The sequence below is a fragment of the Sus scrofa genome, chromosome 4 (genome assembly GCF_054392235.1).
Source record: "Sus scrofa isolate SSC_HxYL_T2T_F1_AM1 chromosome 4, Sscrofa_HxYL_maternal_Yorkshire_Landrace_v2.0, whole genome shotgun sequence".
NCBI classification, from domain to species: domain Eukaryota; kingdom Metazoa; phylum Chordata; class Mammalia; order Artiodactyla; family Suidae; genus Sus; species Sus scrofa.
Window position 1 is genome coordinate 125,176,168 of NC_139386.1, and position 22,791 is coordinate 125,198,958.

The following is a 22,791-nucleotide window of genomic DNA, read 5'->3' on the forward strand; positions in this document are numbered from 1 at the left end:
TAAAAACTATTAGATATAATATCTTGACAATATAGCTGTTATATAAGGACCTATAAAATCCATGTTTATGTTGCAAGATAATGTTGTTAGCATTCTTTTAAGTTCAGCATGCTTATTATTTCATTAGGCTAAATTTCATAATCTAATATTAAAATGAAGCCCATAAAAAATTACAAGGAAATAAAAATTTAGAAATCCAAGATATGTCTTGCATTTTCTTTAAGTGTTTTGTTCACAACCTTCTCATTATTAGAGCTTTCGTTTTCACTTTGTGGCTAATCCTGACTCCTCTTTAATTCATTTATTATTTATTGAGCTTTTTCACTACTTCTGCTTTACAATCTGTTTAAACTAGATTATGTTTAGATTCAATATTCATCAGTGATACATTTTTTCGTAGAAAATAAATTATCATAAATGTTTTAAATGTCATGTTATTTTACTACTCAATAAAAATCCAACCCATAATTATAAGAAAAATGAGATTTACTACAGTCCAAAGTTTTATGCAAAAACTGACCCCCTGTGTTTTCCCCTGAATAAAATAAAGGCTCTCAATTATGTTGTTTTAATAAGTGAAACTCACAATTTATGGTGATACCAAAATTTAAAGAGAAACAACATGTAAGTCTACAGGGTAATATATTTTATAGAGGGAAAATTCAAGTTATTTAATTGTAGGAGGAAAAAATGCCAACATGACTATATTATTGCCAAGTTGCACATTCTGTCTGCTTAAGCAATGAAATTTAACAAGTAAAGCCACTGGAACAGTAAAGAGAATCATTTGGCTTTGGAAAGAACAGAGGTATTATGTTCAAGAGATTTATTTTCTTTACGTTGATGCAGCATTTATGCCTTCATTGGTACTTTCCATTTATTAGAAGGATATTGGTTAAACTTTAAGTCAACAATTCTTCTCTCCAGAATTCCCTTCTATCCCCTGACATTATTGCAGTATTAAACTATCTTCTTCTACTGGTGATATGAAACTTCGCTCTCTATAGTATAACATCAATGTTAGAATAGTTGAGGAAGCAAAAGATATAAAACATAAACTTTGTCATATTTTCTATTTAATGTTCTGATACATGATTTAAAAGTTATGTTTGAAGTTTAATTGTAACTAACCACTACTTAAAATCAAATTCACTCATGGCTTCATTTCCTGATTCAGAATTTAATCTTGTTCCCATTGCCGGTTTGATTTCATTTAAACTTCTATCTTCTAAATTAGCTCTGTTTCTTATCTATTTTCATTTTCCTGGATGTACTTGAAAATGCATCATGTAAAAAAAAATAAAAGTCCTATTCACCATTCTGTACAACTCTTCAAAACTCTGGGGTAGGCTACCTGATAAAATAATAATTTTCAACAGAAACCATGATGTCACTGAATTCCGCCACGGAGTCACAAGAACAACACATCAAACAGAAGGTAAGACTTTTGTTTTACTCCCAGACAAGGCGAATTTTCCATTTTAAGTTAGGTCTTTTTGCAGCATATAGTCTAACTTTACATAGGAAGAAAATATATAAGGGGGCTTATTTTATAAAAAGAAAAATCACCTTAATCTTTATTTTTCGACAGAATTATATGGAAAAATATTTGCTGGGTATCCACTCACTTCAATCCAGACATTTGAAGAAATTATGAAAATTCTGATGAGTTTTAAACATTCTCTTTTGTTCTGGCATAGTATTAAACACATATTGGTCTATCATCTCAGGTATGCCTTCAGAAATTTCGTCTTACCAATCAGATATGAATTCACACCAATTTGCCAAATTGTTTTCTTTATTTTTCCTAAAGCTTAGCACATATAAGATTATTTGGGAAAGAAATTAATTTTCTCATCTGTTTTTCTTTCAGTCCTTGGTAATAGAAAGTGATACTCCTGAATACCTTAATTATTTTAACAAAGGATGAAAATTCTTACTATAAAATCCCTTATATGAAGAAAGTACCCAAGTAAAACTTTATTTCATGTTGCAAAAAAAAATGCTGTCACTTTCAAAAGTTTTATTGTTTACAAATCTTTGAGACATGTTCCCATCCAACACAAAATGATGTTTTTAATCAGTATAAAATGATGTTGGATCTCGTCCATTCTCAATGCATCATCCATACCCCCATCTTAGACCCTCTGTTTTTGGTCCTCCTAGAATTCCTGGTTTGTTTGTTTTTTAATTGATCAATCACTCATACATCACAAGGTAAGTACTATTATTATCCTCATTTACAGATGAGAATACTCGGGTATAAAAGAAAAAAGATTAAATAGTTCTTAAAATGTGAACCCAGCTTATTGAGTGATTAGTCTTCTATCCATCTACTTAATTGCTCAAACAAGGCATGCCAGAATGTTGAAGAATGAAAGAGCCTAAGTGTGAAAATTACACCGTAAGGTAAGAAAAAATTTAATAAACTATGAAAAGAAAAAAAAAAAGCAGCTAATATTCTGAAAGAGCAAAAAAATTGGTTGAAGGCCAAGCATGAGGATATTAAGATGAAAAGTGGCAATGAAATATGAATGAGAAGTAACAGTAGCAAACATATGAATGATTAAGATAATGGAAAGGGAAGAATAATGGAAATGATGTGATGGCTGAAGCATACAGTTTTGCATGGCCTCCAACACATGATTATTGACTAATTCTGAGGGAATATTGCCTGTATTCATTTCAATGGAATAGAGAACAAAGAGGTTATCTATGGTTCTAGGATTGAAGATGTTGTGGACATTCATGATGCTTTGCGATTTGTCAGGTGAATAGTTTATTATGTCAGAAGGAATGACTGTATAATGGTGTAGAGGATGGACTTTGGACTTTGTAGACAACCAGGAGCTCAATTCCTGGCTCTCCAAATTCCTGTTATGCTTATTTCCTGGCAATGGTGCATCAGAGCCGCCTCCCACTGGCTCATGAGAGCTGATTATGTGCATCTCTTCCCAACATCATGTTCACTGACATCACACTGGTAATTTGAAATCAGCCAAGTTGAGATTAGTTACATTGCAGAAATTGGCACACACTATAAATCAGAGCTTTCCCCTCATGTGCCAGCTTACTAGCACATCCCTGGACCTTGGGCAAATTCCCTAATCTTTCTGAGCTTCAGTATTTTCATCTAAGAAGAAAAAAAAATAGATATGACAGATCCCCATAATATTCTGCAGACCTTTCCCTGGATGATATTTCACATGATGCCCAGTACCTGGTATAAACATCAATAGTGGTGGCACTTTAGTAACTTAATTCAGCCTATTACACATTGAACCATTTTGCTTTTCTAACACACTAGAAAGCATTTCAATTAGTTCATCGAAATTCCAGGAGAAGAGGATTTGTAAAATACATATTTTTTTACTGGCTTTACAGATGAGGTGCTTTCTCCTATATATTTTTAGATTTTTTTAAAAGAAGACAATTGCTAACACCGATAGAGCAAATTTCTTCTGTATGATTAGATTAGAGAAAAACTTTTGGTTCCTACAGTGACTCATATAGAAGCTTAAAGGCATCCTTTGGAATTCTAAGCCACCATCCCCTAAATTAGATTAAATCCATGGCTTTAGTTCTTCAAAACTTCTGAAATTAATACAAGCACTGATACTGGCTGTATATACTCCACTGTTTGGAAAGCTCAAACAGAAAACTCTGCACCAAAGGCCACTGTATCTAACAAGATGACAGGCTGAACATATACCTTGAAACTCTGAAGGTAGGCACTGCAGGAAATAAGGAATTTAAGAAAAGATTAAACAGTTTAGAGATAACCCTGCTTAGTTGCCTACCTAACAACTCTCTCTTCAATATGGATTTATTCTAAGATACTTGTTTCATTTCTCTGGCTTTGGAATGTAATTCTTCATAATATTTTAAGATAAGTTATACCTACACACTTTCCATTATAGTTCACCAAGTAGTAAGATCTTTTTCTTGTTAAAACTATTAAGTTGAGGAGTTCCCGTCGTGGCGCAGTGGTTAACGAATCCGACTAGGAACCATGAGGTTGCGGGTTCGGTCCCTGCCCTTGCTCAGTAGGTTAACGATCCGGCGTTGCCGTGAGCTGTGGCGTAGGTTGCAGACACGGCTCAGATCCCGTGTTTGCTGTGGCTCTGGCGTAGGCCGGTGGCTACAGCTCCGATTCGACCCCTGGCCTGGGAACCTCCATATGCCGCGGGAGCGGCCCAAGTAATGGCAAAAAGACAAAAAACAAAACAAAACAAAACAAAAAACTATTAAGTTGAATTGTAATGTCCTTCAGTACTTCAAAGACCTTTTGGCAGACTGTTTACAAAGATGACTAAAACAACCCCTCCTATCCCTGTCTGCACACATTTTTGCATTGTGACTTTGCTCTTCCTCTAGTCAAGAGCTACCCCTTCAGTCTGGGCTTTGACAGGTAGCTGCTTTGGCCTATGAGACATTAGCAAACATGATGCAAGCAGAGATTGACAAACACTTGCACATCCAGGCTTGTTGTCTTTGCTGCCCTGAGACTGACATGTGAAGAAGCTCAAGCTAACTTCCTGGAGGATGACAGATCATACAGGCGTGGAGATGAGCCATACCAGCTAAGGCTTCCTAGAGCAACCAAGTTGCTAAACACCAGGCATATGACTGATACTTTCGAGGCTATTTAGCCTTGGATGACCTGTCTGCTAACTGGACAACCAACTTATCACCCCACAGAATCATAAGCAAAAATAGAACAGTTGTTTGAAGCCAGGGGCTGGCGGATCACAGCCCATGAACCAAATGTAGAATACCACATTAAAAAAAAAATTTATTGGAACACAACCACATTCATTTGTTTGTGTATTGTCTGTCTATTGCTGCTTTCATATTGCAATGGCAGAGCTGAACATAGACTACAAAGCCTGAAATATTTACTCTCTTCCCCTTTAGAGAAAAAAGTGGCTGATGCTTGTTTTAAACCACTAAGTTTTGGGGTGGTTTGTTAAGTAACAGTAGAAAAATGACAGATTTATTTTCCAAAACCAGGAATACCTCTCACATCTTATTAAGCTAACAAAGTCACATGCTCATAAAAAAAATACATGTCTTTTTTTCAGGGTCCACAAGCTCTTTTATGGCAAAAGTAATACCATTTCAGTTTGCATTTCTAAAGTACAGTTATGGGGATTGCTAGCTGTACACCAATATCTGTTTTTTCCTTTCTCCATAGTAATACATTTTGTACCAGGCTTATAGCCACTCAGTCAGAGATTACATTTATGAATCAGTTATGTGTGGCCATTCTCAGTTACGTGTGGCCACAGAACAGAACAAAGTTTTTATTTCTGGACCATGAATGGAAATGATGTATGTATCTTGGCCTTTCTCCATGCTCCCAATCTCCTTCCCCTTCCATTCCCCACTGGAACCTGCAGAAACATGATTTACCAGGCATACAGGTAGAGTGCCCTAGACAATGCAGGAGATACAATGGAAGGAAAATTAGTCACTTAAAAACCAAGTGCAGCAGAGTCATACAGGCCCAACTTGGACCACCGGTTAATGCTGAGCTATTAACATGAGAGAAAAATAAACCTGAATCTTCCTTAAGCCATAGAATTCTCGAGAGTATTTTTCTTTCTTTTTTTTTTCTTTTTTTTTTTTGCAGCAGTCCATCCATATATTAATTAACAAAATAGTTTTGTGCAATATATTTTGCTACCAAAATGATTTAGTTGGTAGAACATTGGATCTTGGGTCAAAAAGTCTAGGGTACTTTGATCAACTTTGCCCCAGTTTTCTGAATTGGCCAGAGGCTAGTTACATGTAGGAATTGTGATTTTGTTTCCCTAGATAAAAATATGCAACTCCAGATAGCTAAGCAGAAATTTTGAAAACTGACTTCACTTATTCCTTTTTCTACCAAGTCAGAGGGCCACAATAAGTGGTGGTTGCCCTAGGCATGTGCCATTTTAGTCCCCAAAATGCTTATATACCAACATAGTCCCTTAGGTAATACAATGGAAGATAATCAAAGTGAGGATTTGGCAAACCTTTGGACAGCTAGGGATAGTTTTCCTTGAAAAGACAGATATACTCCACTTTGTGGCAATTAAAAGAAAATTGGGGAAGTGGATTTTAGCTACATTTTGAATATACACTCAGTGATGGCAGCCAATAAGTCTCAAACTTGAGTGTGTATGAGGGGAGCTTGTTAAGTATGCAAATCCTAGCTCTTTCTCTTCCTCTCCTCATTCTCCCAGATATTATATTTCAGCAGGACCAGGGGTGTTACTACAATTTTCATATTTAAATACCACCCTCCATGATTCTAAGATAGAGGGTCAGTGACTCTTCTTTGGAAATCACATCCATAGCATAAATTAAATTCACAGATTAAGACTCAGTTCCAGGAAGTACAGAAATCTAGATGTGGCAAATAAATCCTGGAGGAAAAAAGTTAAATCAAGGTTTCCAAAAGAAGAGCTTCTAGGTTTTAGATATTCTTTTATGAATGATTTTGTTGAAAAACAGATAAGGAAGAATTACCAAACCAACAGTAAAAATGAAATTGGCCCATTTTGCCTGTGAACCTCCTACTCAATCAGTGCTCAGTTTATTTTTTAAAATATTTATTAAAGTATAGTTGATTTACAATGCTGCTTCTATTTCTGCTCTATAGCACAGTGACCAGACACCCATACACACCCATGTTGTTTTCATTTTCCATCAGAAAATGGAAAGAGACTAGATACAAACTGTATCTACCCAGCAGACTAGATATAGTTCCCTGTGCTGTACCAGCAGGACCCTATTACCCATCCATTCTAAATTTAACAGTCTACATGGACCAACCCCAATGGTCCCTGTCACCCCTCCTTTCTCCCCCCTCCCCTGTGGCAAACATGAGTCTGCCCTCCATGTCCATGTTCTGTTTTGTATATAGGTCATCTGTGCCATATTTTAGACTCTACATATACATGATATCATATGGTGTTTGTCTTTCTCCTTATTACTTTGCTTAGTATGAGAATCTCTGTTGCTGCAAATGGCATTATTTTCTTCTTTTTTATGACTGAGTAGTATTCCACTGTACATATGTACCACATCTTCTTAATCCATTCATCTGTTGTTGGACATTTAAGTTGCTTCCATGTCTTGGCTATGGTGCTGCAATGAACACACTGGTGCATGTACCTTTCAATGAAAGTTTTGTCCAGATATATGCCCAGGAGTGAGATTGCTGGATCATATGTCAGTTCTATACTTAGTTTTCCATAGTGGTTATACCAATTTACATTCCCACCAATATGAAGGAGGGTTCTCTTTTCTCCACACCCTCTCCAGCATTTGTTCTTTGTTGATTTGTATTGATGGCCCACTTTAACTAGTGTGAGGTGGTACCTCATAGTAATTTTGATTTGCATTCCCCTAATAATTACTGATACAGGGCATTTTTTCATGTGCCTGTTGGCCATGTGTATGTCTTCTTTGGAGAAATGTCTACTTAGGTCTTCTGCCCATTTTTCTATTAGGTTGTTTGATTTTTGGTGTTGAGTTGTATGAGTTGTACAGTGTCCAGTTTAAAAGTAACTGCCTGTGAACGTTACATTAGGTGCCTCTGTCATGTGTTTTCATTATACTCCATAATTTCTGGATCAGAGCAAGGATCGCATTTTTTAGTTGTCTGGTCTCATGCCTTCCCTGCTGGACTAAATGTTCTTTAAGGAAAGAAATTGTCTCTTTCTTGCTTAGCAAAGTATCCCCAGAGCTTACCAGAATGCCAGGAATATGCCAAGTGCTTAACCAATTATTTATTGAAGGAATGCATCTCTGAATGGAAAATAGTTAGTTGATTTTACCAGCATAGGATATGGACATGAGTAGAAATGAGACCAGGTGGAAATTGCCTAAAGGGTGTGCTTATATCAAACAGATAATGACTTCAGCAATAGAGACACAACAGAGGTATATTCAGAAGACAATGCTGGGCCATGTCACCTTGAGGGCATTCTAGGTTGGAGAAGGGAGTAGATTTTAGTGGAGGGCCAAGAATTGGAGATAAAAATCCTTAGCCATAAGAAAACAGTCTCTCTGAAAGTACTGTACATAGCTTTTGGGGAAGGGGCTTTGGACCCCTTTTTATGTTCTGTTCTGTTCTTCTATAATTACTGTGGTTATTCTTCTGTGTTATTAGTCTTTGGGGTAGCATTGATGGTGGTGTGCTTGTGAGGAATTGACCTGGCATTTAGAGTTCCCAGCTATCAGAGAAGTAAGCATCCCAGAATCCAAACCTGAGCAAATAAAAGCACAGCTGAAATGCAGAATCTAAAAAAGCCGAACTTCTAGAAACTGAGTGGAACAGTGGTCGCGAGAGGATGGGATGTGGGAGAAACAGGGGGATGTGGGCCAAAGGGTACAAGCTGTAAGTTATAAGTCAAATAAATCCAGATGAATCTAACGTACAGTTTAATGACGATGGTTAATAATATTTGTTACTCTATACTTGAAATTTCCTAAGAGCGTAGATCAGAAGAATTCTCACTATTAAAAAAAGATAACTACGTGAAATAATAGATGTGTTAAGTAGCTTGATTGTGGTAATCATTTCACAATGTATAGCAAACCGTTATATCATACATCTTAAATATATATAATTTTTATTTGTCAGTTATATCTCTCTAAATCTGGAGGGAAAAGCTAAACGAACTCACAACACAGTGCATCTCTTTGAGATTATGTTTCTGATAGACTTGTTAAAAACTTAAATAAAATATATTACTTGCCTGCTTTAAAATTCAGGTTTTGAAATTCTGTGTATTCCAAGCATGACCGAGGGAAAAAAAAAAAAATGAAGGAAGCTAATATATTAGAGGAGAAACAGAAAGAGCTTATGAAAAGGATACAAATGCAGGCTAAAAAGGGTGCAAGCCAGTCTTAGCAAACAGCTAGCCAGCTGCGTGAACTGGGAAAAGTCACTTAACCTCTTCTCTACCTAGATCTCATTAGTAAAATTAGGAGAAAGGATGTAATAATTTATAAGGTTGCTATTAGCTTTAAAATTTTTATGAGTTCAGAGCCTTTAAAAACTTGGTGTCTTCAGCATAAAACAACACTGAGAATTTTTTTTTCAATATTCCTTTTATCTGTAATGGAAACAAGTTAAAAATAATAGGCCTAATGTTCACAAATCCATTAAATATTTACTGGATACTCTCTTGATGACCATTTCGATTCAGTATGTATGTGTAAATCACCAATATTTTCAAAATTCAAATATGTGCATAAAGGATTTTTATAGCTTCTGTGATGGCTTTGAACTAAAGTATGATGTATTTCCCTGTTTGTGTTAAGTGTTTTTATGCTTATCATTTGTCAGTAATCCACAGAATCTAAGTATATTATATACAGACATATATATGCTAAGTGCTTAGTTTATCATTATAATTTTCCTTTTGAATTGCAAATTGTGTAACTTTTCTAGAGTTTCCCCATTTACTTTTTAAATGTTAGTGTTCAGGTAACAACCTCAAAAAAGGAAGTTCTCCAAACCATGTGGTATGCTAACACTGAAAATAAAATGAATAGTATTTCTCTTGAGGGAAATGTAATTAAGGGCCAAGAGGAGATATGTATACATAAAGACTTTTTAAATATACAAATAATATGATAATTCTAGTTTATAATTCTGCATATTTTTCTTGTTTTAATTGAACCTATGTCCCTGCTAGTATTTTTGCTTTTTTTAAATAACAAATATCATTTATTTTTATTCTTAATGATATATTGCCATCTTTTTTGTATTTTCCCCAAATAATTATAGAATAATTATCCATACTAGATGTTATACACTAATTACTTGTTGATTAATTATCCTTTTCAGTGCGGCTTCCAACACCTTCCATCCTCCGGGTAACAAATACTGTCGCTATCTACCTTCACAGACTTGTACTCCCACCTCTTCTAGGGTCACATGAGGCTGTTGTGGCCAATGAGATGCAAGACAACATCCTTAAGGATGATTTTTTCCCTACTAAAGGAAAAGATGCCTTGTCATTCAACCTTTGAGGACTCTTCTCCTCCTCCTCTGCTTCCTCCTCCTCCTCCTCCTTCTTTCTCTTCCTCTTCTTCTTTTTTCTTTTTATGGCAAACCCCAGGTGAGGGGTTGAATTGGAGCTGCAGCTGCAGGCCTATGCCACCGTCATGGCAACAAGAGATCTGAGCCTTGTCTATACTGCTTGTGGCAATGCCAGACCTTAACCCACTGAGCAAGGCCAGGGGTCAAACCTGCATCCTCAGAGAATACCTGCTGAGCCACAATGGGAACTCCACCTTTGGGTTATCTCTTGAGAAGCTACCTGAAGCCGCTGTAGCCTTTTTGTAAGGCTGGAAAGAATAACAGACATGCTGAGGATGGCACACAAGAGAGACTTTTGAACCAACCCTGTACCACCCTACATCTATAAAAGAATTCTCGATTGGTAACATAATAAATCTCCTTATTGTATAAGCCACTTTTAGTTGGGTCTTCTGTTTCTTGCAGCTGAAACCGATACACTCACTTCTTTATTTCCAATCTCCTTATATATAAACATGATCTTCTTATCGAGCCTACCTAGTCTGCAATCTTAGATAAGAGTGAAAAAGCACATCGGCACTGTTTCCTTTGAAAAAGAAATTGGTCACAGGTGTAAGCATTACCTCAACCACATAATAATAATGACAGCAGCTTACAAATATTGAGCACTTTCGATGAATAAAAAAGACATTGTGCTACGAACTTATCTTCACAACAAACCTCTAAATCAGGGAATAACATTATCGCTATTTTTAAAATGCAGAAAATGTGGCAGAGAGATAATAAGTAACCCACAGCTAAGAAGTGAATAAATTGAAGGGCTGACGGGAATCAGCTAGTTGTTATGATGCTATCTCAATGCATGTGTGTATTTAAGATTTGGGGTATATATGGACTTACGGCAGCATGTAGGAATAAAATGAACAGACTTGCATATCACCTTGGTGTTGTCTAAACATCACTCATAGCTCTGTACACAGACTGCACTAAACTTTTGCAGGCATAGGAGTGGAGGTATATAGCATTATAGGAATTACATATAGTATGCATATGTAATTCAAAGAAGAATATTTAAGTGATATCTAGCAATACTGATATTTCTCCACATTAAGAAAAATTTACATGTTCACCAATAGTTTCAAAATAATAGACACACCACTGAACCACAATTAGAAAAACATGCCATATTTCCCTGAACATGCTCTATATCCCTTTTAAATTAAAAAAATATTGCAGTGAATTGGAAAGCAGACCATTGAGTCCAAATTTACCATTTCAAAAATTACTTATTTCTTGACTTTGACACTCTGATTCTCAAAGTATAAAGTGTGACTTTCTTCTGAACAGACCATAATTCAAGATCTACAGTGAATAAAATTGTCAAAACTGATTTTTCTTAAATAATTTGATCAGTTACTAACTCAATAGACATAATGCTTCAAACTAACTAAAGTTTTACATATTATTTTATTATATAATATTCAATATATAAGAAATGATATATATCAATAAAAATACTTGATATATAAAAATCATGAAGCATGAAAATAAAAGTCATGAACCCTCCAGCCAGTTCAGGAAGTAGAATATCACCCACAACATTGAGGCTGTATCTATTGCTTTCTTCTAAAGCTCAAGCCCCTGCTGATCCCAAAAGGTAACCAACATCTTGAATGCTCAATTTATTGTTCCTTTGCTTTTTCAAATAGTTCATGTCATAAATTTATCTATTTCTAGATTTTGAAGTATATGACATTATGTGGTTTGCATTTGCTTTTCTCACTCAAGACCATGTTTCTTAGATTCATTATGTTGCACGTAGCTAAAAATCCATTCATCTTCCTGGCTACATAATATTCCACTGAGGGCCTATAGAACAACTTTTTAAAATTTAGTCACTTATCAAAGAATGTTTTAGTTTTTTTACCAGTTTTTAAAATTGCTATTAGTAATGTGTTAATGGTATGCTCAAATTATCTCTATTTATAAATATCTTTCTTCTCAATCTATCTTTTCTTCTCAATAATTGAAAGAGGTTAACTGGAAGTCTGTCCCTATGATTGGGGATTTGTCACTTTGCACTTGTTTCAGTAATTTTTACTGTATATATTTTAAAGGTGTTTAATTAGGTACACATTATTTAATTATTTAATGTTTCTGGTGATTTTTCATCATTATGTATTTGACCACTTTATTCCTAATTAGCTACTTTATTCATTAAAGTCTTTAATAAAAGTACAGTAAATTTTTAAAAATTAATATTTGCCTATATTTTTCAACTTTTTTATGTCCTTAGGTTTCAATGGTGACCATTTAGAACAGGGACTCCAAAAATCTCTCTAGTTGATGTTTAGTCCATGTCTTAAATGAGCTTCCCTAGAAAATGGACCTTGAGGCAAAAGCTTATGTGCTATGACTTTCTTGGCGGTACAATCCCAAAAAAGCAGGAGTGAAGGAAAAACTAAAGCTAATAAGGATTATATTTCTGTGCTGGTCATAGCTTTGCATCACAATTGGTTATTAACTGTTGCAGGGTACCTCAGAAGGGCTATATGTAACTACTGCAACTTGGATGAGTCCACTGGAAGAATGAAATTCAATTTATTTGCAAGATCCTTCCGTTTTCTATCTGCCTCACACACTATTAACCCCCCAATTTCTGGACTGTGTTAGTTGTCCCCTCCAGATATATGCAGGGGAAGCCAAAAGCCTCCAGGCAGCCAATGTCTTTATGTCAGTTGGTGCAATGTGTGGAGCTTCTCAATTCATGGGGAGGGAGGTGGCAGTGTTCCGGGCTTCGTGATCATGGAAAGGGTGAGTTTTGCTAGAGCCTCTCTCCCTCTACCCCATCCCTAGAGAGGGAAGTGGCTGAGGTCTGGAGAGGTAGGTGGTTTCAAGCAGATCTCGAGTAAAACCGAGTCAGTATTCTCCATTCCTGGCATCACCTGTATCAGCGTTCAGTCAATCTCATCTGAATACAAGTGCCCACAATTTTTCTATGAAAGCTGAGGTGTAAGTGCAATCTGTTTAGCAGGTAGTGAATTGTAAGAAACTGAAAAACTTAGTTTAGCAAATTATAGTTATAGTCCACACTGCTGTAGCTGGTCCACTACTATAATTAAAGGATTTAAGGAATAAAGAGTGCAAAGAGTAACAGAAATGCAGAGAGAAAGAAGATAGCATTCTGCTAGACTTAGACTATTTAAAACTTTTGTAAGGATTCAGAAATTATATCATCTGTAGTTTTTCCTTATTTTTCATCCCCCCTCCCACTAACCAGATGTCAAACATTTTTCACTTATTATGGAATTTGATCTTTTTAACATTTACCTCTTTAAATGTTTTAATAATGAAAAATACATTTTTAAACTCTTCCCAAATGCAGTGAGAATGGATTTGTTGTGTAATTTGTAAAACTGATTCTACTTACAAGTGGTCCATCCATACAGCAAAATGTCAATTAGACAATGAAGTTTTTCACAATTCTGCATGAATCTCTGAAGGTTCTGTGAAGTTTATCCACTGTTAGAAATGTAAAACAAAGCAGCAAGCTGATTGTTCTAGACCCTATAGAGTGTGGATATATATATATGTATATATATATATACATACATATATTAAATATATATTTTATACAACAATTACTTAGAAATGTTAACCAAAAGTTTTCTAGGTACAACATGATGGGATATAACTCAATATTGGAAGAGAGAAAAGAAGGATAAATACATTTTTTTTTAATTAGCGGAATGGGGAGGGACACAGCATTTTATGATGAGAAGATACTCCACACATCTGTGGAAATCTTCAAACTTTGGAAGGAACAGAGAAAGAGGGAAATAAGGGATGGGGACAAAAGTAGTAAAACCATTGGAGAATTTTGTAAACATCTCCTCTCCTTGCTACATGTACAAAAAAAAAAAAGACAAAAACACTAATTTGAAAAGGTACATGTACCCCAGCGTTCACGGCAGCATTATTTACAATAGCCAAGATATAGTGTCCATCAGCAGATGAATAGATAAAGATGTAGTATATATAGACAAATACTACTCAGTCATTAAAATGAATGAAAACTTGCCATTTGCAGCAACATAGATGGACTCGGAGGGCTTTATGCTAAGTGAAGTAGGTCAGACAGAGAAAGATAAATATTGCATGATATCATATATACGGAATCTAAAATATACAATATACTAATGAATATAACAACAACAACAACAACAAAAAGCAGACACTGATACAGCAATCAAACCAGTGGTTACCAGTAGGGAAAGAGAAGCAGGGCGGGGCAATATGGGGTGGAAGAATGAGAGGTACAAGCTATTACATACAGAATAAGCTGCACGGATATATTTTACAACACAGGGAATATAGCCAATGCTTTATAACAATTACAAATGGAGTATAATCTTTAAAAATGTGGCTCACGCAGTTCCCGTTGTGGCTTGGTGGGTTAAGGACCCAGTAAGGTCTTGTGAGGATGTGAGTTCGATCCCTGGCCTGGCTCAGTGGGTTAAGGATCTGGCACTGCTGTAAGCTGCATCACAGGTCAAAGATGCGGCTTGAATCCAGTGTCACCATGGCTGTGGTGTAGACTGCAGTGGCAGCTCCAATTGGTCCCCTGACCCAGGAGCTTCCATGTGCAGCAGGTATGGCTGTAAAAAGGAAAAATAAATAAATAAATAAATAAAATCTCTGAATAATTATATTGTACCACGGTAGCTTACATAATATTGTACAGCAACTAAATTTCAGTTTCAATTTTTTTTTAAAGTTCCCTTGGCACTCTCCTTATTAACATTACAAGGCTATCTATCATGAAGGCAAGGTACAGTGTTTGGTAACCAGGGACTCTTCATCTACCTGAATTATCACCCAAGGCGTGTGAATTATATTGATAGTTATGAGTTAGAGTATCTATAATTAATTTTCATCAACATGGAAAAACCAATCCATAATAAAAAAAGTGACAGAAAAAACAGAAAATAGTGGCTATGTAATCAATATGATTCTTCTCTCTATTTGCTAGTTTTTGCCTGTTTCACTGACACCTCGTAGTTTCCACTCCCAGCTAATGAGGGGCTCTGAGAGAAAGTCCTGGGTTGGAGCTCTGAGAGGTAGGCTTGATCACAGGAGTAGGGTAAAATTCCTTCTCAGATGGTAGAATACGCAAAAGAGAAATATTAGAAAGTCGGGATCCAAGGGAAAGCCTGGGACCAAGGAAGACACTCTACCAATACCTCCATCGGAGAAAGATGGGCTGAGATGTTGGAATTGGGACCAAGGCAACAGGCTAGGAATCCGTGCCTAAACTAAAGAGGCTTTTGAGAGCATTTCCACAATCACTGAACTGCGAGAATTAACTTAGTCCTACAGGTACTAGTTGTTTCAAACATCAGCCAAACTTGGTTTTTGTTTTTGTTTTTGTTTTTTAGGGCCACAACTGTGGCATATGGAAGTTCCCAGGCTAGAGGTTGAATCAGAGCTGCAGCACTGGCCTACACCGCAGCCGCAGCAACACCAGATCCAAGCCACTTCTGCGACCTACATCACAGCTCATGGCAACGCTGGATTCTCAACCCACTGAGTGAGGTCAGAGATCAAACCCTCATCCTCCTGGATACCAGTCAGATTGGTTACTGCTGAGCCACGACGTGAACTCCCATCACCCAATTCTTAAATTAATTTTAGGATTTTATTCTTTTTCTCTTATTAAAAAAGTCATTCCAATGAGTTTTGTTATCCATACATTTTGACAACTCTCAAATCTTTATCTGTAGTGTCATCTTCTCTGATTTCTAGATCATATTTTCATTGGGGCATCTTATAAGTAATTTAGAGGTAAATTCTTTAAAGTTATCTTAGAACCCAAATGTCTTGCTCTTCTTCTATTTACAATCTAAAGCTTTTAATATCACCATCTATCAAGTATTATAAAGTAAAATTTTTTTGACTACTCCTTTACTTTCATTGTTCTAAATTTAGTTGATCACAATTATATTCCATGACCACCTCTCAGGTCTTTCATCACATTTTTATCCTGCTATTTTTAAGCTTATCTCAAACCCCAGTCACTTCTTGCCTTTTTTACAAAAAGTTGCCTTCTAGCCTTTCTTCTCTCCAATCCACTATCTATACCAGTTTTTTCTTTCTATGATGTCAATATAATGAGATCAAATTCTACACTTGATTATTTATTATTTCCTTTTCATAGGAAAATTGAGGGTAAAGAATCATTTAAGTTGCATGGATAATATTCAAATGCATGGCTTGTATGAATATACAATAATTGATTTGCCCATTCTACTGATGATGAATATCTGGGTTGTTTCTAGCTTTTGACCAAACTGAACAGTGCTGCTGTAATGATTAGAATCTACATATATGTTCTAATATATGTTTTCCTTTTTAGGATATTATTCTTTTCCTATTCTCTTACTACAGAAAAAGAGTCATTCCAATTATTTTTCTTATCCACAAATTTTGACGACTATCTATCTATCTATCTATCTATCTATAGTGAATATATATACTCTATTCTATTGGGTATATATCTAAACATAGAATTGCTGATAATTCATATACGCAGCTTTAGTAGATATTGGCCAAAGGCGTTGTGCTAGTTTACATTCACAGTAGCACTACATGAAGTTTCAATTGTAACCGTAATCTCACAAAAACTGGCATTATCAGTATTTTTAACTTCATTCATTCTGGTGGGTGAGTAATAGTATGTAAGCCTAGGCTTAGTTTGCATTAACTTGATGATCAACAATATTAAGTATGTTTTATCATACACATTGGTCATTTGGATATCCTCCTATGTGAATTGCCCATTCAAAACCTCTATCTATTTTTCTCCTGGACTGTATGACTTGAAAATGTTCTTAGTATATTCTAGATAAAAGTATTTTATCGGGTATCTATCTATTGTCTACATCTCCGTAGTTATATCTTTTATCATTGTGTCTTGTTTTGACATAATGGAGTTATTATGGAGTTTTTGATCAGTGGATATTCTTAATTTGATGTAGCAAGACTTACATACTTAAATACTATCCAATTAATAATTTTTTGCTTTATGAAAACTTAATACTATATCCTGGTGAATAAATCCTTATCTCTTCCAAAAACAAAAAAAATCCATTGTGTTTTATTTTAATCTCTATTGTTTTAACTTTAATAATCTCATCTACAATCCTTCTGAAATTTGCTTTTCAGTATGGCATGAGGTATTTGCTGCATTTCTATACAGTAACAATGATGTATCTAAAAAGAAATAAAGAAAATAATTCCACTCAGAGTAGCATTGAAAACAATAAAATACTTAAGAATACAATCAACCAACAAGATGAAAGATCTGTACAGTGAAAACTATAAGTCTTTCGCTAAAGAAATTGAAGAAGCAGCAAAAAAATAGAATGATACACATGTTCATGGATTAGGAATTAATATCTTTAAAATGTTCATATTACCCAAAGCCACCTATAAATTCAGTGCAATCGCTATCAAAATTCCAGTGGCATTTTTCGTAGCTATAGAAAAAAAATCTAAAATTTGTATGGAGACACAAAAGTCCCCAAATATCTGAAGCAATCATGAAAAAGAAGAACAAAGCTGGAGGTATCATACTTTGATTTCAAACTATACTATAAAGATATAGTAGTCAAAACAGTATGTTACTGGCTTAAAAATAAACACATAGACCAATGGAACAGAATCAAATGCTCAGAAATAAATACCTGCATTTATGGTCAAATAATGTTTCACAAGGGAGCAAGGAATACTCAAGGGGAAAGGATAGTCTCTTCAATAAATGGTGCTGGTAGAATTGGAAAACCATACACAAAAGAATGGAATTGGATACCTAGTTTAAACAACTCACAAAAAAATTAACTCAGAATGGTTAAGATTTAAACCTAAGACTGAAACTGTAAAATTCCTAAAAGAAAGCATGGGGGAAAGCTTCATGACGTTAGTCTTGGTAATGATTTCATATGACATCAAAAGCACAAGGAACAAAAGCAAACATTAATCAGATTGCTTCAAACTAAAAAGCTTCTGCACAATAAAATAAAAGGACAACCCATGGAATGGGAGAAAATATTTGTAAATCATATATCTGATAAGCAGTTAATATCCAAAATATATAAAAAAAGACCTACGTGAAAAAGTACTCAACATCACTAATCATCAGAGAAATGCAAATCAAAACACGAGATATCACTGTAAACATGTTAGAATAGCTATCAACAAAAAAGACAAGAAACAACTACTGTCAAGGATGTGGAGAAACTGCAACTTTTTGCACTGCTGGTGGGAGACCATGTGAATTGGAACAGCCATAAGGAAAACAGTATGAATGTGCTTCCACTTTATTCTTCCACAAGATAGTCTTGGCTATTCTTGGAACTTTATATTTCTACATAAATTTATTTATTTATTTATTTATTTTTATCTTTTTGCCTTTTCTAGGGCTGTTCCCACAGCATATGGAGGTTCCCAGGCCAGGGGTCTAATCGGAGCTGCAGCCACCAGCCTGCGCCAGAGCCATAGCAACGTGGGATCCCAGCCATGTCTGTGACCTATACCACAGCTGACAGCAACGCCAGATCCATAACCCACTGAGCAAAGCCAGGGATTGAACCCGCAACCTCATGGTTCCTAGTCGGATTCATTAACCACTGCACCACAACAGGAACACCCACATATTTCTACATAAATTTTAGAATTAGCTAGTCATTTCCACCAGAAAAATTTAAAAACCTCTTCTGAGATTTTAATTGGAATGGATGAATCTATAGATCATTTACAAGCGAGAGAATAGTTATCTTGCACAGTATTCTATTTTCTAATTAGTAAGAATATTATATCCTTTCATTTCTTTAGTTCTTTAATTTCTCTCAACAAAGTTTTATAGTCCCTAGGACACAGAAGTTACACATATTCTGTTAGATTTATTTCTAAATGAATTATTTTGTGCTATTGTAAAATTTATCTTTAATATTTTTATCTTATATGTTCTGTAGCTAATACATAGCTATAAAATTGAATTTTGGTATACTGACCTTGTATTTAGTGAACTTGAATTCACTCATAAATTTTAGTAATTTGTTCACATTTTTTGATTTGCCACATACGTAATTACATTGTTTATAAATAATGACAGTTTTACTTCTTTCTGTAATATCCTCAAATTTTTCATTTATTTTTTCAGATATTTTTGCACTGATTGAAACCTCCAGATATTCTTTCCTCCAAATTCTGAGGAAAGCTTTTGATAAAACAGAAGATCCTATCTATTCCCAGCTTATAATCTTTTTTCACGAATGGTATTTTGTTTTTCTTTATCTATTGATAAATTTGTATGTATTTTCTCATTTTTCCCAAAAATGTCAATTATATTGATTCATTTTTGACTGCTAAAACAACTTATGATTCATGGAATAAAACTGACTCATTTTAACATGCTGCACTATTTGGTACAGTCTTTTTTCTTCTGTGTTCATGTAAAAAATTTTGTGTGATTTTAATTCCGATAATATTCCGGATTTTCTAGAACTGTGTAGGCCTCATAAAATGAATGGGGAGTGTTTCTTCTGATTTTTTTTTAATCCTCTGGAAATGTTCATGTAGAATTGGTTTTGTGTCTTCATAAATATTTGGAAGAAATCACTGATGAAGTAAACGGGATTTTTTTTGTGTCAAATTTTGAATAATAGGTTTAACTACTAAAATAGCCACAGAATTATTTAATTTTCTATTCATTTCTTGATATATTTGGCAATTTTATTCTTAATGTATCTATTTCTTTCATCTAAACTGTCAAATGTATTTGTGTAAAGTCATTCAAAACATACTTTATTATCATTCTGATATCAGTAGGACCTATAATGATGTCCCATTTCTGTTCCCGATATTGGTAAGTTGATTTTCTCTCTCTCTTTTTCACTTGACTATACCTTTCTGTGGTATCAGTTTTATTATTAAAAACAAAAGACAATTTAGCTCTTTGTTGAATTTTTCTGTTGTGAGTTTATCTTTTATTCTTTTACATGTACTCTTAATTTTATTATTTCATTCAAACTACTTTTCTGTGTTTAATGTGCTGTTCCTTTTTCTAGCTTCTTGAGATGAAACTTTGACTTTGATTATTAGCCTTTTCTTTTCTAATATGAGGTGAAAGCTATAAATTGTCCTAGACAACATTGCTATAACTAAGTTTTCATGTGCTTTATTGCTATTTAATTCCCAAGATTTTCTGATTTTCATTGTGATTTCATCTTTCAATCATGCAAACAATATTGCTTCATTTCCAAAAGTTGGAAAATTTTTAGTTCTCTATTATTTTATTACAGCTTAATTCAAAGGTGGCCAGAATCCTGCACTCTGTATTATTAAATTATTTGAAACTCTTTTTGAATGTTTTTTATCTTTTTAGGGCCACACCCACTGTATATAGAGGTTCTCAGACTAGGGGTTGAATCAGAGCTATAGCCTCTGGCTTATGCCATAGCCACAGCAACACCAGATCCAAGCCACGTCTGCAACCTATATACCACAGCTCATGGCAACGCCAGATCCTTAACCCACTGAGTGAGGCCAGGAATTAAACCTGTGTCCTCATGGGACACTAGTCAGATTTGTTTTCACTGAGCCATGTCAGGAACTCTCAAGTATTATTTATTTACCTTTTTTTTTTTTTTTTTGCGGCACCTGTGGCATGTGGAAGTTCCCAGACCAGGGATCAAACCTGAGCTGCACTTGTGGCCTGCACCATAGCTGTGGCAACGCCAGTTCCTTAACTTGCTTCTCCACAAGGGAATTTCCTGAATTCTTTTTATTTTTATGGAAATTGACAAGTTTAGTTTTTGGTATATATTCAATATGCATTTAAAGATTATGTCTATCATAATTGTATGCACTGTTCAATCTATATCAATATGTCATTTGTTGTGTTGTTCAGATCCATATTTTTACAAGTTTTTGGTCTGTTTGCTCAATCGGCCATGAACAAACCAGCTAGTGGTGAGTTAAACTCTGATATGCTTTGGATTTGTTTCTCTTCTTACTTGTGTCAACTTTGCTTCTATCTATTTATCTATCTTTCATAACATATATATGCTATGTTATTTGGTGTATACAAATTTACTATTGTATTGTCTGTTGTTGGTATGACCTATTACAAATACAAAATTTTTCTTTTTTTCCTGAATGAGTTTTTCTAGCCTTAAAATCAAGTTTTACTTATATTACTGTAAATCTAGTTTGTCTTAGATTAGTGTAATACCTGTCTTTCTTTTGAATACATCACTATGGTATATTTTTTATATCCTTTTATAATTACTCTTTTTGTGTCCTTATATTTAAAATGTACCCCTAATAAGTACCATAGTTAAGTTTTATTATTTCAATTCCTTAGAATATTTAATCCCTTTATATTTAATGTAGTTACTTATGGGGGGGTTGATAGGTATCATTATATTATTTGCTTTCTATATAACTAACCTATTTTATATTTTTATGTCCTCTCCTAGTTTCATTAGGTTTAATTATATTTTGCTTTTCTATTTCATCAGTATTTGTTGGTTTCATTTTCTTTTATCTCCTGTAATTGTCATAGTTACTAAAATATGCATTGTTAAGTATGATTGCTTTTTCATTGTGGAGATGATGCAAGGATCTTGGAATAGTTTGTTTCAATTTATTCCACTCTCCTCTTTTGTGTTATGGTGATCTCAGCTTTAATAAGGTATAATGGAGATATAAATAAAATTGTAACACATTTACAATGTGCAATGCTATGATTTATGTATACACTATAAAAAGAGTACGCTCATTAAGTTAATTTTTCTGTTATTATAATGATGCAATTAATTATATACATTGTAAAGCCCTCAAGACATCAGTATGTTATTTAATATCAATATTCATTTATTTTACTCATATACTTACCTTTTCCTTTTGCAAATAATTTTCCCTTCTGAGATTATGTTCCTTTTGTCTGTAGACTTCTATGTTGTTTGTTTTCTTTTTCTCTTTTTTAGTTTAACTCTGCTAGCAACAAATTCTATCAGTATTTACTTATTTGAAAAACTTTATTTCATCTTAGGTTTTGGAGGATATTTTATGTGATATTAGGATTCCCTTTCAGCACTTGTGATATCGCTTCATTGTCTTCTGGTTTTGTTCTTCAAAGATTGCATTATCAATCTTTTGCTCTTTTTTTTTTTTTTTTTTTTTTAAGGGTTGCAAGCACAGCATATGGAAGTTCCTGAGCTAGTGGCAGAAACAGAGCTGCAGCTGCCAGCCTATGCCACAGCCACAGCAATGTAGGATCAGAGCCATGTCTGAGAACTACACCCCAGCTCAGGGCAACACAGGATCCCTGACCCACTGAGTGAGGCCATGTATTGAAACGGCATCCTCATGGTTACTTGTCAGATTCGTTTCTGCTGCACCACAACAGGAAATCCTGCACTATCAATCTTGTTTCTTGTTTAAGGCAATTTTTTTCCTTATCTTGAATGTTTTTATAATTTTGTCTTTAGATTTAATCAGTTTTACTATCATGTCCTTACATGTGGTTTTGGTTATACATAGCCTTCCCAGATGTATAAAAACCTTGTGATCTGTATGATTATTTTTTCAAAAATATGTGATCATTATGTATTTAAATATTTCTGCTTCCTTATTTTCTCTCTGCTCTCCTTATGGGAACCAGTCGTGTATATTAGATCTTT

General features: G+C 34.6%; 2 long non-coding RNA genes across 2 annotated transcripts in view; one reads left to right on the plus strand and one right to left on the minus strand.

Annotated features, from left to right (window-relative positions):
* The window catches only part of LOC146404230 (uncharacterized), a 126,948-nt gene that overhangs the window by 63,115 nt on the left and 41,042 nt on the right, over positions 1–22,791 (minus strand). The gene's annotated exons all lie outside the window — the stretch shown is intronic.
* Positions 1,380–21,837, plus strand: LOC146404231 (uncharacterized). The gene is made up of 4 exons (XR_014844686.1): positions 1,380–1,438; positions 1,592–1,730; positions 2,247–2,409; positions 19,266–21,837. It is a non-coding gene; the product is annotated as an uncharacterized LOC146404231 (long non-coding RNA).